This window comes from Camellia sinensis, chromosome 7 (genome assembly GCF_055761805.1).
Source record: "Camellia sinensis isolate YWXY chromosome 7, ASM5576180v1, whole genome shotgun sequence".
NCBI classification, from domain to species: domain Eukaryota; kingdom Viridiplantae; phylum Streptophyta; class Magnoliopsida; order Ericales; family Theaceae; genus Camellia; species Camellia sinensis.
Window position 1 is genome coordinate 36898273 of NC_138967.1, and position 17220 is coordinate 36915492.

Consider the following 17220-nt stretch of genomic DNA (forward strand, 5'->3'; position numbering starts at 1 on the left):
CAAATTGATAATGTTACTAGAATAGCGATGCCTAATTTGTTCCTTGAACATTATATTGTAGACATATGTATTGAATTCATAACTCAAATTTATTAAAATCATAATTAAAAAAAATATAGACAAAAAATTTTAAAAATAAAAATAAAACACACATATAAAACAAAAATATATATTTACTTTTATAAACAAATAAAAATAAAAATTTCATTAAAAATAAATACATGAAAAGATGATTGTACGTATAATTACCATTTTCACATTATACACACAAAAAAATAAAATAAAAGAGAATTGCATATGTATTAGTGATGGACACCTCAGAAATATTTGCTTTTGCATTTATAATGGTGTAAATGATATATAAATAAAAAAATATAATAATTTGTATACAAAATAACATAGTTACATTAAGATTTACCATTTTATATTTTATTTTAGGACGAATTACACTAACGTTCCCTATAGTTTGAGACTTGTGTTATTTTGGTTCTTGACTTTTTAATTGTGACATATTTGATCCCTTGTTCCAAATAAGGACAATTGAAGATACTATTGCTCAATTTCAAGGACAAAGTCGTTAATTTGATAAAATATAAACTAATTTAACAAAAATAAATGTTAAAAAAATATTTTTGAATTTTTAAAAATTATTTCTACTCACCAAAAATAAAATTATGTAAAATTAATAAATTTTTTACACATTTATTTATTTATTTTACCAAATTAATTTTTATTATGTGTTTAGATGATAATCATGTAATGAGTGGTTGTTAGGCTTTTAATTTGTTAAAAAATACTTTTAATTTTGGATTTTTTTTTATTTAATAGATTGTTTTAATAGTGATATCAAAGTTGTTACCATATTTGACTTTTAAAAAAATAGAAATTAATTTAATGAAAATAAAAACAATTACTCATTGTACGATCATAATAAAAATTAATTTGACAAATAAATAAATATGTTTGGTGGGTAGAAATAATTTTTAATTTGACAAATAAATAAATATTTAATTTGACATATTTAATTTGACAAATAAAAATTAATTTGACAAATAAATAAATATGTAATTTGACATATTTAATTTGACAAACATAATAAAAATTAATTTGACAAATAAATAAATATGTAAAAATTTATCAATTTTACATAATTTTATGTTTGGTGGGTAGAAATAATTTCAAAAATTAAAAATTATTTTTTTGACATTTATTTTTGTCAAATTAGTTTATATTTTATCAAATTGATGACTTTGTCTTTGAAATTGAGCAATATATAGTATCTTTAATTGTCTTTATTTGGAACAAGATTTAAAATTTACGATTAAATATATCATAATTGAAAAATCACGGACCAATATGATACGAGTCCCATATTATAGAAAGTCTTAGTGTAATTTGCCCTTTATTTTAAAAGATTTATCATTTTAAAATAAAATATTCGTTAAAATGATTACAACAAATAATCACAAAAGGAGAAAGAAAATTATTTTAAAATATGTAAAAAATTATATTCAAATAATCATAATTCAATAACTAACCTAATAAAGAGCCACCCTGATGTGAAAATAACAAACGCAGTAGCCAACCAAACTAAAATAGTGCAGAGTAATGAGGAGGGGGATACAACAAAAACAGGTCGAGCTTGTTTTATGTTGGGATTAAAGTAGGACTCATTTAGTCTGGTGTATGAATTTATTTTTTAGTCTCGTTTTAATAATTTGAACCGTTTAATATATAGAATTTATAAAAAATTATATTGATCGGAAATCGATAGTTATTTGATTGAATTAGATTTATGTCAACTGTTTATTTTTCACCGTTCATTTTTTTAATATAAATCTGATCCGATCAAATAGATATCAATATCCGATCAACGTGATTTTTTATAAAAATAAAATACTCAACGAGTTCTACATATTGAACGGTTCGGATTATCGAAACAGGGCCAAAAAATGAGCCCATGGGCAGTGACAAAGGGAGCATGTGACCACGGGGTCGCGTGCCCCTGGATTTTGGGATTTTTTTTTTTTTGCAAACATAAAAAAAAATTTAAATAAAAAATTATAAAAATATTATTAGAGTGAAATGTCAATGACATTTTAAAAATTATGAAAATAATAATAGTTATTTTGATTGAAAATGAAGAGACTATTATAAATAAACCATATTAGCTACGAAAATTTTTGAATGTAACGACGATGTCATTATTAGTGATATGGAAGTATAAGTAATCTCACTAAAAAAATATGAAATTTATTAGATTGTTAGTTACATTTGACATGTGAGGTTCACTCTTTATGCATTTATTTACCATTAGTGGGTGATGTTACATACTAATAATGACGTGGTATTACCATTATATTGAATTTTTAATCAAATTTTATATCAAAAAATAATTTATCATTATATAATTTATTTTAAGGCTTATATCCATTTTTTTTTGTATTGTCCATGATACACTAGTTACAAATAATATATATATATATATATATATATATATATATATATATATATATATATATATATATTTATGTTTTCTGAAATCAATCGTAAAAAATTTACGTGAAATATTTTTGTAAAAATTATTATAATTAGTAAGTGCCCCCTCTAAATTAATTTTCTGACTCCTCCACTGTCCATGGGCCGGCCTGAACGAGTCCAATCTTGATCTCAATATAAAACAAGTTAGACTCTAACAAAAACATCCCATAATGAGAGGGAAATAAATAATTTTTTTATAAGATTGACTATTTGATCTCCAAAATATAAGTATTACAACATAAAAATATGATAATTTGATAATATTACTCTAACAATGTAAATGTTCTTTTTTATAATTTCAATATAAATGGCATTTGTTAATCTCGTCATGAAATAAATATAGTAAAAAACTATCGTTAAATTTTGATATTACTAATTTTGACACGATGATAGATGAATTTTACAAAACTGTTAGTGTTATTAAAGAACTTTTTAATTTAAGATCTCTAATATTAAAATTTTATAAGATAAATGACATACAATATTTTCATAATAGTTGGAATCACTCAAAATTTTCATTGAGAAATTTCAACACAAAAATTTCAATACAGCGAGAAATTTTAGTTTTTCAAAGAGAAATTTCACAAAGAAATTTCAACTTGTCATAGAAAATTTTTCTATTGTGACAAGTTGAGATTTCTCAACTAATAAAAAAAAATATTGAACATCTCCTACTATTAAAAGTTAGAGAAGGATGTCTTACTAATTTTCCCATTACTAAATCCCAAACCCACAATGATGATTTAAATCATTCATATCATAAAATATTGAAGTAAAAATTGGTTATAAATAATAATAATCTTCATCAAATATTGATGAACATATGAACATATTACATTTTTTTTTATAAAATTGACAATTTAAGTTTAAATTCATAGTTACTTTCTATTTATAAAAACAAAAAAAAAAATGTTTCTTTTTTCATTAGTAATCTAGTGACATGCGATTAAATTATTTTTTTGTACAACTCATTTTTATTATTGAGCTTATGAGCAGTGGCGGAGCCACAATAGGACTAGAGGGGTCACGTGTCCTCCCTCAATTTTGAATTTTTTTTTTTTTTTTTTTTGTTATTGTTGTTGTTGTTGTAGTGTTTACACACAATATATAGTTTATTTAGTACTCTTGGAGCGTCATGTGGTGTTATTTATGTGGTGGACTAAATCAATAATAGTGTCAAATTTTCTGAATGGAACATAGTAACTCTTTCTTGTTAGGTAATTGGAAGATAATAGTTGAATCACTTAGTATAAGTTGTAATTTCTTATATTCAAAGCACTATGTCATCAACAACACCATATAATATTTTGGGATTATCTCATAATTTCTATTCAAAACATATTTTTATAATCAATACTATCTCTCTAATATTTTTCTATCAAATAAAAATTATAGAAATTTTATAATGATTTGTACTATAAATGATTTGCTTCTATTTTTTAAAATTAAAAATTTTAATTGTAGTTTTTTGTGCTAAAATTGCATACTTACGTTACTATTGTGTTCAAATTATTCCACATTATTATAGAATTTTGATTAATTGCTATTAATAATAAATAATTAAATTTTTATACTTAAATTTAGCTCATAAAATTATTATTATTTTATTATTAATCACCAAAAAAATTAAAATTATAAAATACCCCCTCTCCCTTAATTTTTTAGCATGGAATGAGTAAAGGAGAACATACAATTAAAGTTAATTGAACAAACCACAATTATATTAATATAAACACTATACGTCAAATCCGCTGTAGCACATCTGGAATGATTATCAATTTATCATCCGGGTTCAACTCCCGGCAGCGGAATTTTACATTTTTTTTTTGTGATCTTGTTAGTTAAGTGAAAAATATTTTTTGTTTTTCAAATATCGAAAATATTTTCCAGGCTATTGTGGCTGTAATTTTTTTTTTTTTGGTGATCTTGTTAGTTACGTGAAAAATATTTTATATTTTTCAAATATCAAAAATATTTTCCGGACTCTTGATGCTGTAATGAGAGAGAAATAATTAAATTTTTATAAGATTTGACACTTTAATTTCCCAAATATAGGTGTTACAATATAAAAATATCATAATTTGATAACAATACTCTAGCTGCATAAATGTTATTTTTATAATACTTAACAAATTTTTTAATATAAATATCATTTGTTAATCTCATCATGAAAAAAGTTAGTAGATATAAACTCTAGTCAAATCTAATTATTAAAAGAAATATTAGAAGTTTCAAAAAGTTCCCACAATAATGTGTTAGGATATGTATTCATTTTTTATGTCTTAATGGCTACAAATTTCAAGACTTTGCCCCCGATTACAACGAAGTAATTTTCAAACCCATACATAGATAACTCTTGGCTTGCAAAAGAAAACAAAACAAATAAATAACTGAAGAAGATCCTACACTCCTTCACTTTGGCCAAGGCACACTACAATCAACTAAAAAATGGTTTCCACTAAGGGATGAATATAAAACCCAACAGAGATAAGATAATCTAAATAAAATGCACGCAGTTTAACAATATCATGTGTTGGGTATACCTCCTTAGTAGAATATGAGACTCAATTGGTTTATTAAAATATTCAATTTAGTTTGGTGTTAGTTATAATATATATTAAATATATGATACTTACCTTTTGGAGGCCCACTGGATATTTTATAATCAATTTAATAGCAACTAGGGTTTTGATTTAAAAACCTAGGAATTAATAATATATATATATATATATATATTGTTTCTTCCAAAAAGGACAGTGGTTTTTGGTGGAGTAGCAGCAACATTATTTTTTGTGGTGTTCATGTGTTGATAAACAAGCAATAGTGTGGCTGCCGATTCATATTTTGGTGAGATAGTGCTTGATCATTCAGTGGGTTTTGTTCTCGAAGCACTGTTTGGAGCTTTGTTGTTGACAACTTCAGCTTAGAAGGTGTTGATTTGGGTCATTATTTTGGGTCTTCTTCAACTCTGTTTCAAAGACTTTTGTTCATCTATTTGGTGAGATATTTTCTCTTGTTTATTTGTAATTATTTTGAATTCACTTAAGTGGCTTTGTGAGACAATTTGTGTCTCATTTGTAATTGTTTGGAAACTCTTTGGCTAATAGTGGAATCGGATTTCGATCCTATAGGCGTACCTCACATTGAGGGAACCACGTAAAATTTTTGTGTCTGTGATGCCCCAAATTTTTTTTTGAAACGTCATAAGATTTAAATAACAATAACTTACTAGATAAAATTTTAGCTACTAATTAGGAACTTTTAAATTCTTACATAATCAAAGTCCAATAACAAAATAAAACTACAAGTTCACACACAACGTCACAACATAGTTAAAATTTTGTAAGAATTTGTAGTTAAGCCTCAATTTTGAATCCTACTATTAAGGATTCAAAAGGGTGACGAAATGGTAGCAAAATTTTGCTTCCTTAACCTTCCTCTCTTCTTCTCCTTCTACTGAATTTTTTATTTTTATTTTTTTTTCCTTAGTTTCACCCGTCCAAGACATGCATAGGCTAAGCCTTCCATGTATATATATACAAATCCTGGTGAGCCTTTCCCCTCTCACTTCCTCTCTTTTTCTCTTTCTCATTATGCTCTCCACTACAATTCTCCCTAACCCAAGAATGATGATGGGATGGAATTTTCCAAGCTCACATGCAAGTTTGCAGGTGGCACATACCTGCCAAGAATCTGATTCTTCCTTTTTTTTTTTTTACTAATAAATTATAACAATAATTGTTGAACATCCACAACATTTTTATTCTTAATAAGGTCTTTGTTAGTAATTGAATTGGGTTAATTTAAAACTAATTTTTACACTATTATATATTTTAGGTAGATTCTGAATAAAATTAATTAACTTATTTTTTTTTCTTTTAAGAATAATTTAAATATGGGTTTTCACAATCTGCCCTCCTAAAAAAGAAATTTCATCCTCGAAATTAATTCGTACCTTTAGACTCGAAAAGTTGAGGGTAATTGGCACGTATCATATCTTCTCGCTCCCACGTTGATTCTTCCGTCTCACGATGTCTCCAGAGAACTCGAACCAACGGTATAGTTTTACCTCGTAATTTCTTCTCGCGACGATCTAAAATTTTGACAGGCTTTTCTTCAAACGTCACGTCTTCATCAAGGTTAATTTCCTCCCAATTGATGATGTAAGAAGAGTGTGGCTCGTATTTCCATAGCATAGAGACGTGGAAAACATTATGTACTCCAGCCAGTTGAGGTGGTAGAGCCAAACGGTATGCCACTTCTCCTATTTTGTCCAAGATTTCGAAAGGCCCAATGAAGAGAGGTGACAACTTTCCCTTCTTTCCGAAATGAACAACTCCTCGGCGAGGCTGTATTTTCAGAAACACATGATCTCCAACTTTAAATGCTAAAGGTCTTCTCCTTTGATCTGCATAGCTTTTCCGCCTACTCTGAGCGGTCTCAAGCCTTTGCCTAATTAGTTTCACCTTCTCGGTAGTTTCTTGAACTAACTCTGGCCCTAAAAGAGGTGCTTCTCCGACTTCTGTCCAACATATTGGTGACCGGCAAGGCCATCCGTACAAAGCTTCATACGGTGCCATACCAATACTTGCTTGAAAACTATTATTGTAAGAGAATTCGACTAGTGGTAAGTGTTTCTCTTAACTACCCTTAAAGTCCATCACACAAGCTCGAAGCATGTCTTCTAAAGTCTGAATTGCTCTTTCTGATTGACCGTCAGTTTAAGGATGAAAAGTTGTACTAAAACACAACTCTGTACCCAAGGCTTTTTGCAAACTTTGCCAGAATTGTGACGTAAAACGAGAATCACGACCTGACACTATTGAGACTAGTACTCCATACAATCTAATGATTTCTCGAATAAATAATTGACTTAGAGATTCGAGTGTGCCTGCTGGTCCTATTGGTAGGAAATGTGCTGTTTTAGTTAACCGATCAACCACCACCCAAATGGCATCATGGCCTTGCGACGACCGGGGTAATCCCGTTACAAAATCCATTGTTATGTGTTCCCATTTCCACTTAGGTATTGGTAAAGATTGGAGTTTCCCTGCCGATTTTTGATGTTCTGCCTTCACTTGCTGACACGTCAAGCACTTAGATACGAATTGAGCAATGTCCTTCTTCATTCCACTCCACCAATACTATCGCTTAAGATCCTGGTACATCTTGTTTCCTCCTGGATGAACAGCAAAAACCGAATAGTGAAATTCTTTAAGTACTTCCTCTCTTAATTGTTCGATGTTTGGCACAAAAATTCTACCTAAATATCTTAAACTACCATCTTGATGGAGTGTCCAATCCGGTGAAGATTCCCCGGACACTAATCGGGCCTTGATGAAGTCCGCCTCCTGATCAAATCTTTGGGCTTCCAACACTTTGGTAAGAAGTTGGGGTGTTGTAACTATTGTAAACAACCTACCCTTCCCATTCTGAGTCTCTGGTTGTAACTTAAACTCATTCACGGTGCTTACCATTTCCCATTCTTTAATTGATATGTTGGCTACAATCTCTCTTGTCTTTCAACTTAGTGCATCTGCTACAACATTAGCCTTCCTGGGATGATAAAACAAGGTGAATTGGTAATCTTCAAGGTATTCCACCCAGCGTCTCTGCCTCATGTTCAAATCTCTTTGTGTGAACAAGTACTTCAAGCTTTTGTGATCGGTAAATATCTCAAATTTTTCACCATAAAGGTAATGTCGCCAAGTCTTAAGTGCGTAGACCACAGTCGCCAACTCCAGATCGTGAGTAGGATAATTTTTCTCATGATTCTTCAATTGTCTTGATCCGTAAACTACTACCTTCCCGTTTTGCATTAACACACTACCTAACCCTTCTTTAAAGGCATCATAATAAACAGTGTACCCAACGTCACGTTGGGATATGATTAATATAGGAGCGCTCATCAGTCTCTTCTTGAGTTCTTAAAATGACTGTTCACACGTTTCGTTCCATTCAAACTTTACTCTTTTTTGCGTTAGGCGTGTCATCGACTTGGCTAATTTGGAGAAATCTTGAATGAATCTCCTATACTAACCTGCTAATCCTAAGAAACTACGAATCTCAAACGTATTCTTATGTTGTTTCCACCCCATTACTGCTTCTACTGTAGTAGGATCCACTGATATTCCTGATTCAGACACAACATGACCTAAGAATTTTACTTCCTTCAACCAAAATTCACATTTGCTAGCTTTAGCATACAATTGGTTCTCTCTTAGAATTTGAAAAACGGTTCTCAAATGTTGTTCGTGGTCTTCCTCTGACCGTGAGTATATCAAAATATTGTCAATGAATACTACCACAAACTTGTCCAAATAGGGGGTAAAAATTTTGCTCATTAAACTCATGAATACCCCAGGCGCATTTGTCAAACCAAATGGCATTACCACAAACTCATAGTGGCCATAACGGGTTCGAAACGCAGTTTTGGGTATATCATCTCCTCTGACACGAAGTTGGTGATATCCCGATGTAAGGTCGATTTTGGAAAAACATTTTGAACCTCTTAATTGATCGAACAAGTCATCAATTCTGGGTAACGGATATCGATTTTTAATGGTGACTCGATTTAGTTGTCGATAATCGATGCACAATCTTAAGGTTCCATCCTTCTTCTTCGCGAATAATGCTGGCGCTCCCCAATAGGACGTACTCGGTCTGATGAACTTCTTACTCAACAGTTCTTGTAACTGCTCCTTTAATTCTCGAAGTTTGGCTGGCGCCATATGATGTGGTGCTATTGAAATTGGTGATGCCCCAGGTTAAAGCTCGATCGTGAAATCTACATCTCGTTTTGGGGGTAATCCCGGTAATTCGTCAGGGAAAACGTCAGCGTACTCGCACACCACATGGGGTAATTCCGGATCCTTTCGATTTTCGTCTTCCAAAATTAAACTTACTAACCATCCAGTCAGTTGGTCATGTCACCGCGACTTGCGACACGTTGGAGCTAGAGAATCTTGTCTATCTCCTTTAAATTGAACTTTCATGCCATTAAGGGAGGATGCTGTCACTGTCTTACGGTAACAATCAATAATGGCTCGATGAACTAACAACCAGTCCATTCCTAGGATGATGTCAAAATCAGACATATCCATAACCCTTAGATCACATATCAAATATGAACTGGAGATTTCTAGTTCACAAGACTTACATACTAGATTTACTCGGGTTTGGCCCCCTAAGGGTGAAGCAACACTTATAGCCATCTCTAACATTTCGGGTTCCAAACCCAAACTTGACACACATGCAGTAGATATAAAAGAATGCGAAGCTCCGGAATCGAACAATACTTTAACCCAAGAATTCATAAGGATTAACATACCTTGAATTACTACTGGGTTACCAACATCCTCTTCTCCTTGGAGAGCATAGATTCTTCTTACTGCCTGTTGGGTAGTCCCTCCTGGTTTCTTTCCATTTCCAGCTCCTTGTGGTTGTGTTCTTGGTCGGCCTGCATTCCTAGAGGCTTGTGGCTGCCCTTTGTTGGCCTGAGTATTTTGAGTAGGCTTAGAACCTTGCCCTGCCTGGCATTTGTTGTATTGTTGTGCCCTTCACTAATTCGTAAAATACTCCCCACCCTGAGGACACTCACTTCGATGATGCCCCTGCTGACCACATCTGAAACACTTTCCTTTCCACTTATTTACAAAGTTTCCTCCTTGTTGGTTTCCTCGATTCTGCCTTTGTTGTTGCTGCAACCCTCCAGCATAAGGTGTTGGCGCAAGATGGTCTCTGGTGTTGCGGACTGGACCTCCTCCGCGTGGTTGGTTGTTGTTCCTTGATCGCTGATTTCGAATGCATTCGGAATCCGCTAACTCCCGTTCCATAATTAAAGCTCGATCCACCATTTGGGCATAGGTGAAAAGTTGCACTGCAATCAATCTTCCTCTAATGTCTGTGTCCAAGCCCCATTCAAATCGCCTAACCTTATCCTCTTCATTTGCTACTATGGCTGAAGCGTACCGTGAAAGAGCTTCAAAACGGTTCGCATATTGAGCGACTGGCATTTTTCCTTGTTTCAGTTGGAGGAACTCTTGAATCATTTCTTGTCTTAGCAAGTTAGGAAAATACTTTTCCATGAACAGATCTTCGAACTGTCTCCAAGTTAATGTCTCTACTTGTCGAGTACTTTTGATCATTTCCCACCAATGATCTGCTTCCCCTTCCATTTGAAATGCAGCCACGGTCACTCTATCTTGTTCATTTCAGATGTCAGAAGTATCTAGCAACTTCTTAATTTGTCTTAACCAAGCTTCAGCTTCATGGGGGTTTGATCCACCAAAGAATTTGTGGGGACGTAGCTTTTCAAATTTTGCTATCATTTCTGATTTATTTTGATCTTGGTTTCGGGGTGGTATATTGCCTACCCTATCAGCAATCGCGCGTATAATTTGAGCGACATCACCATCAGACACTCTATCACCATTACCGTTGTTATTATTTTCGTCCAGCCATTCTGCATGATGTGATTTTTTTTTTGTCCTTTAATAATTCGTGATTTGTTCATTTATTTATTATCATTATCATTATTATTATTATATTTATGTGCAAGGATAGTAAAAAAAAAAAACTTCATTAATTAGATTAGATAAGCTACAATTAGCAAAATACAAATAAAACAAAGGAAAAGATTAAATAACATACTACGGGCAAAAAATAGCCCCTAAATTCGAGTTAACTCCTACACTCACAATTCTAAACTAGGCAATTTTACATGTGAGCATACAAAACAATCGGTTAGCCTAGTTTATAATTCCCTTAAGACCTCTTAAAATAGCCAAGGAAACTCTCTCCTCACAAGGGCTTCTGGCTCCCATGTGGCTTGGAAAAGCCCTATGAATCGCCACAGCACCCTCATGAAGACAGCAGTTTCGCACACACAATGCCCTAGTAGCTGCACCGGCTCCTCCCGATAGGTCCTCCAGTCCCTGAAGTTCACTGATCCATCTCTCCTCACAATTCTGCTTGGGTCGGGCATGATATACTGAAGGCTTCAAAAGTCAAAAAGGTCGCCCACCCTATCAGTGAAACCATCTGGGAAGGGGCCTAAATCATATACCCAGGGAGTCTCTTGTCTTAGAATCTGGACAGGTCCGATATAGGTACCCACCCAACTCTCAGCTTTCTAAGCACAACCTCCCAGGGGATAAAGTCTGACATATACAAAAGAACCAATCTGCAACCCATTCTGCACATCCCAACACTCCAACACGGCTCCTACAGGTAAAAGGTTCTAACTTAGTTAAGTCACCGAAAATTACAAATTAACGTAAGGTTTTCTTAAACGTAAAAATAATAATTTACTACCCATGGCCCAAAGGTTCAAACCTAGGCTTTGATACCAAACTGTGACGCCCCAATTTTTTTTTTGAAACGTCATAAGATTTAAATAACAATAACTTGCTAGATAAAATTTTAGCTACTAATTAGGAACTTTTAAATTCTTACATAGTTAAAGTCCAACAACAAAATAAAACTACAAGTTCACACACAACATCACAACATAGTTAAATACTAATACAAGAAATAACAGGATTTTATTTTGATAAAATCTTGACTCTAAGTTAGCCAAGGTTCGATATTAGCAGCAGTTCCAATTTCAGCCTCAGTCCCTTCCTCGACATAATCTGGCATGAAACGCCAAGGCAACAAAATATATGCCATGAGTTTTGCAACATAGTAAGAAAACATAACCAACCTACCATTCTTTTTTAGAGAAAATAACGAGATTATAAACGCGAGATAATAATATAATTGTAAACATAAATTACAACCAATAAAATAATTCAATTAATTTTAATAATTTAGGTGACCTTTGAAATCTCGCCAAAGAGGTTTAACTTACCAACCACTAAGTCATGACCACGGTTAATTTCTAAACCCCCCCATGGTCAAATATTGAAGAACTACCAAAGATGCCCACGCCCGGAGTTATATACCCAAGCCGTGACATCTATGGTCTGCCCCAAGGGAACGGTCTGCCAGGGGTACGTAACTTCCCTGCGTGTCACCCGCACATCCACCCTTATTCCAAAACCAAATACCGATAAGGGTTCAAATAAGCCCCATGCCATCTTAGGGTTTCGCGACGCAATTTACTTAAAACTTATTAAAAATCAAGGCTCGCCCTGAATACCCGGTATTAACCCTTTATCAGTAACTTATTATATACCATCAATCATTTCAGTTAATTTATATATTAAACACAAATTATTCAATTCTCAATCACCAATAATGTTATATCAACAAAAAAAAAAAAACTCCCAACATGAAACATTATACATGTCATACAATAATAATTAAATGTACAAAATTTAATAGACAATTAATTTAAGCCATGGTATAAACATAATAACTTAGATATTAAAAATTATAAATAAATTATTTACACAATTCTAAAATTCGTGCAATTGAACAGAATACTCAATAGGGATGTTTATGTCACTTTTCAGAAAGAATTTTAGAAAAAGAAGGTGTAAATAATCCTGTAAAATTTTAAGCAATTTTTATGACACAGATTTGTCGCATTTCCTTACATTAATTCCATGCTTAAATTTATAGATCAAATCCATAATCTAAAAATTTATCATGAAACTAGACTTCTCAAATTTCGTCTTTTAGTTAGAAATTAACAGATTTGGCTTAGTATAGAATTTTAAATGAATTTTCAAATACATAGTAAAATCTGTCTCACAGTTTCAGATTTAGTTAAAAAATTGTATAAATTCGTAGAAAACTCAAATATTGTTGCCAAAATTCCTGGATGAACTAGAAATCATTATAAACAACTTTTTAGAAGAAATTATCTCGAAATTTTGATTATAAAATTGTCTAAAAATTTGGGCAACATTCTGGCAGATTCAAAACAGATTATTTTCAACACAGTTTCAGATTTAGTTAAAATTTTGTATAAATTCGTAGAAAGCTCAAAAATTATTGCCAAAATTTTTGGATAAACTAGAAATCATTATCAACAACTTTGTAGAAGAAATGATCTCGAAATTTTGATTATAAAATTGTCTAAAAATTCGGGCAACATTCTGGCAGATTCAAAACAGATTATTTTCAACATAGTTTCAGATTTAGTTAAAATTTTGTATAAATTCGTAGAAAGCTCACAAATTGTTACCAAAATTTCTGGATAAACTAGACATCATTATCAACAACTTTGTAGAAGAAATCATCTCGAAATTTTGATTATAAAATTGTCTAAAAATTCTGGCAGCATTCTGGCAGATTCAAAACAGATTAATTATTTTCAATCTTCTCTTTAAATGTATAAACTACACATGCAAGCTTATTTCTTTACAATAATAAGATGATTTTAAGACTATCAACATCTTCAAACACTTGATACACACATCACAAAATTCCTACACATACATATAAAATTTCTACTTATGAGTAGTCATTTTAATCACAAAGACAAAATCTGAAAACTTCACTAATAAAAAGAAATGAGAGGGTTGAGAGGGTTTTCTTACTTAATAATAGGATTCAAAAAGGTGGCAAAATGGTAGCAAAATTTTGCTTCCTTCACCTTCCTCTCTTTTTCTCCTTCTACTGAATTTTGTTTTTCGTTTTTTCTTTTTCCTTAGTTTCACCCGTCCAAGACATGCATAGGCTAAGCCTTCCATGTATATATATATACAAATCCTGGTGAACCTTTCCCCTCTCACTCCCTCTCTTTTTTTTTCTTTCTCATTATGCTCTCTACTACAATTCTCCCTAACCCAAGAGTGATGATAGAATGGAATTTTCCAAGCTTACATGCAAGCTTGCAGGTGGCACATACTTGCCAAAAATCTGATTCTTCTTTTTTTTTTTTTTTAACTAATAAATTATAACAATAATTATTGAACATCCACAACATTTTTATTCTTAATAAGGTCTTTGTTAGTGATTGAATTGAGTTAATTTAAAACTAATTTTTACACTATTATATATTTTAGGTAGATTCTGAATAAAATTAATTAATTAATTTATTTATTTATTTTCTTTTAAGAATAATTTAAATATGGATTTTCACAGTGTCATTGGTGATTTAATTTTTTCGCATTAATTTTTATTCTCATTGATTGATTTACTTGTAGGAAATCATATATTTTTCCTAACAACTGGTATCAGAGCTTACGGTTTATTTGGGTTTGTTTATTTGTGTAAATCAATAGAAGAGAATGTAGGTCGTATGTCTAGCTTTAATGGAAGCAATTAGGTTACTTGGAAAACTAAAATGGATGACCTATTATTTTGTAAAGATTTGTATGGGCCTATTGAGAGTGATAATGGCAAACCTGAGAGTATGAAAGATGATGATTGGAATATGCTTAATCGGAAAGCCCTTGGTGTTATCCGTTAATGGATTGATGACAATGTGTTTCATCATGTTGCTACTGAAACTTCAGCACATGATTTATGAAAAAAAATTAGAAGGCCTCTATGATCGAAAATCAGCCACAAATAAAGCCTTTATGTTTCGAAAGTTGGTTAATTTAAAATATAAACATGGTAGCCCTATTCCGGAACATTTGAATGAAATAAAGAGTATTGTTAACCAACTTGCTTCTATGAAAATTATTTTTGATGATGAGTTGCAGACTTTGATGCTACTTAGTTCCTTGTCTGAAAGTTTGGAGACTTTAGTTGTGACGGTTAGTAACGACACCCAATGGAGTTGTCACAATGAGTCAAGTCACTAGTAGCTTGTTGAATGAAGAAACTAGAAGAAAATCAGTGGGTTGCTCTCATTCAGAATCATTTGTTGTGAGAGGCCAAAGCAAAATAAGGGGGAAAAGTAAGACTCCTCATGATCCTGATCAAAGCCGTGACAAATCAAGAGATGATTCTTTTTCAAAGAAAGACATTGAGTGCTATTATTGTCATGAGAAATGGCACATAAAGCGAGAATGCCAAAAGCTCAAGAACAAGAAGAAAAAGCGTGACAAAAGTGTAGATAAGAAGCAAGAAGACACAACGGCAGTTACTATCGATGATCTCATAGTCGTTTGTGAAGATGATTGTATCAATTTTGTAGGCCAAGAGAGCAATTGGGTGATTGATTCTGGTGCTTCTTTTCAAGTGACTTCTCGAGTTGATTTCTTCACTACCTACACCAAGGAGATTATGGTTTTGTTCGAATGGATAATAAAGGTTTGTCCAAAATTATTAGCATGGATGATGTTTGTTTGGAAACAAATTTGGACTGCAAATTGTTGCTTAAAGATGTGAGGCATATTCTCGACATTCGCCTCAATTTGATCTCTACTGGGAAGCTAGATGATGAAAGCTTCAACAACAAATTTGGTGGAAGCTCACAAAGGATTCTTTGGCGGTGGCTAAGTGCAAGAAGACTCATACACTTTATTCAATGTAAGGAAAAATTTGTAAAGGTGTTGACAATGCACTTGAAGATGATACTTCTACCGAATTATGGCACAAGCGGCTTGGGCACATGAGTGAAAAGGGGCTACAAGTTTTGTTCAAGAAAGAGTTTCTACCCGGTTTGAAAGGTACACATCTTAAAACTTGTGTTCATTATTTGACGGGTAAACAACATAGAGTTTCTTTTCATAAAAATGTTGCTTCTAGAAAAAAAAAAAATTTTTAGAGTTGATTCATTTAGATGTTTGTGGTCCTTTAAAGGTTAGAACCCATAGTGGTGCACTTTATTTTGTTACTTTCATTGATGATTATTCAAGAAAAGTTTGGGCTTTTATACTAAAAACTAAATATCAAGTTCTAGATGTATTTAAGCATTTTCAGACCATGGTTGAAAGAGAAACAGGGCATAAATTGAAGTGCATCCGAACAGACAATGGTGGTGAATACATTGGGCCATTTGATGAGTATTGTCGCAGCGAAGGTATTCGGCACCAAAAGACAATTAAGAAGACTCCTCAACAAAATGGCGTTACTGAGAGGATGAACCGCACCATTATGGAAAGAATAAGGTGTCTACTTTCACATGCTAAATTGTCAAGATCCTTTTGAAGTGAGGCAATGAGGACAGCGGTTAATGTGATCAATTTATCTCATTCATATCCTTTGAGTGATGATGTCACAGAAAGAGTTTGGACCGATAAAGATGTGTCCTATGAGAATTTGAGAGTGTTTGGTTGCCGAGCTTTTTTCACATTCCAAAAGACGAGAGGTCCAAGCTTGATAGCAAGTCAAGACAATGTATTTTTCTTAGCTATGGATGTGATGAATTTGGTTATAGATTGTGGGATCTGGTCAACAAGAAAGTTATTCGAAGCCGAGATGTTATGTTTCTTGAAAACTAAACAATTGAAGACTTTGGCAAAGGTGATCAACCGGAGCTAAAAACTAGTGATCTTATTGACATCGATCTATCTCCTTCATCTTCAGTCGATGATCAAAGTAGGGAAGATGTGCAACTACATCTTGAAGATGTAGATGACGATGCTACTTGTAGCCCAACTTTTCGTGCTCCTTTCGGATACGATAGCCCTTACAGTTCGGACTCCCATGGTTTTGAATATAATTCCACAAGTGCAATGTGAAATAGATAAACATAAAAGAGTCCAAATCCGACAAATCTTTTGGAAAAACGATTTTGAATCAAAATGCCAAAAATGGACAGCTTTGCCAGATACATAGTCACCACCTAAATATTTTTGAGAAATTTAGGAAACCCATGACTCGTGGCAA